A 1728-nucleotide genomic window follows, 5' to 3' on the forward strand; every position below is an offset into this window, starting at 1 on the left:
GGTCGTTTCAATGGAGATGTGATCCACCCAACTGTGGGCGAGATCTTTTGATTAGATTATTTCCATGGAGGTGTGACCCCACCCGTTCAAGGTGGGTCTTGATTCATTTACTGTTCTTAAGAGAGCTCAGGGGCCAACACAGTCCCAGACACTTGGAGATGCAGACAGAAAGACATTTGTAGATACATGCTAAGCTAAGAGACGAAGCCCCGAGTTTGACCTGGAGAAGCTAAGGGAGGACCCCCAGATACTTGGAGAGAAACTCCCTGGAAGAACAAGCAAGGATGCACATGAGCTTGAGAGAGAAACTAAGAGACAGAAGCTCAGAGACATTTTGGACAAATCCATTTTGAAACCAGAACCCAGGAGCAAAGGACCAGCCAATACCTGCCATGTGCCTTCCCAGCTGACAGAGGTGTTCCATGCGCCACTGGCCTTTCTTCAGTGAAGGTATCCTCATATTGATGCCTTATTTTGGACACTTTTATGGTCTTAGAACTGTAAACTTGTAACCTAAGAGATACCTTTTATAAAAGCTGATGCATTTCTGGTGTTTTGCATAACAGCAGCTTTAGCAAATTGGAACACATTTTGGTACCAGAGAAGTGGGGTTGTGCTGAGATTGCAGATATCAAACATGTTGGAATGGCTTTTTAAATGGATAAGGGGGGTAATGAGACTTGGTTGGCTTGTACAGGTTAGTGTAAAGCCCTGATACATCCCAGTGTAATTTGTGCAGAGAAGAAAATATATTTGCAAATGCCCCTTGAGGGACAGGAAAAATATGGGAATATTAAACTTCCCCACCTAGGGAATTACTGATATTCTCACAGGCATTAGGGACTACCAGTTTAGAAGACTGAGCCCTTGATCTTGAGGCTTGCCCTTATGAAACTAGTTATGCAAAGGAGAGGCTAATCCTACTTATAACTGTACCTCAGAGGCACCCCCAAAGAACCTCTTTTGTTGCTCAGATGTGGCCTCTGCAAGCCAACTCTGCAGGTAAAATCACTGCCCTACCCGCCCTACGTGGGACATGACCCCCAGAGATGAAAATCTCCCTGGAAACATGGGACATGACTCCCAGGGATGAGCCTGGACTGAGCATCATGGGATTGTGAAAGCCTTCTTGGCCAAAAGGGGGAAGAGAAATGAAACAAAGTTTCAGTGGCTGAGAGATTCCAAACGGACCCAAGAGGTCATTCTGGAGGTTATTCTCATGCATTAAATAGATATCCTTTTTCAGTTTTGTGTATTGGAAGATCTAGAAGGAAATACTGAAACTGTTGAAGTACAACCCAGTAGCCTTAATTCTCAATGACGATTGTATGACTATATAGCTTACATGGTGTGACTGTGTGATTGTGAAAACTTTGTGGCTCACACTCCCTTTATCCAGTGTATGGACAGATAAGTAGGAAAATGGGGACAAAAATTAAACAAATAATAGGGTAGGATGAGGGATGGGATGTTTGGGGTGTTCTTTTTTACTTTTATTTTTATTTTATTTTTTTGGAGTAATGAAAGTGTTCAAAAATTGATTGTGGTGATGAATGCACAGCTATATGATGCTACTGTGAACAACTGGCTATACACTTTGGATGACTGTATCGTATGTGAACAGCTCTCAATAAAATTGAATTAAAAAAAATCATACTATGGTAAAACATTAAAAGCACCCAATTATCAAGAAAAAAAACTTTCATTTGCTCATCACCACTGTAAATC

This window comes from Choloepus didactylus, chromosome 2, assembly GCF_015220235.1.
Source record: "Choloepus didactylus isolate mChoDid1 chromosome 2, mChoDid1.pri, whole genome shotgun sequence".
NCBI classification, from domain to species: Eukaryota; Metazoa; Chordata; class Mammalia; order Pilosa; family Megalonychidae; genus Choloepus; species Choloepus didactylus.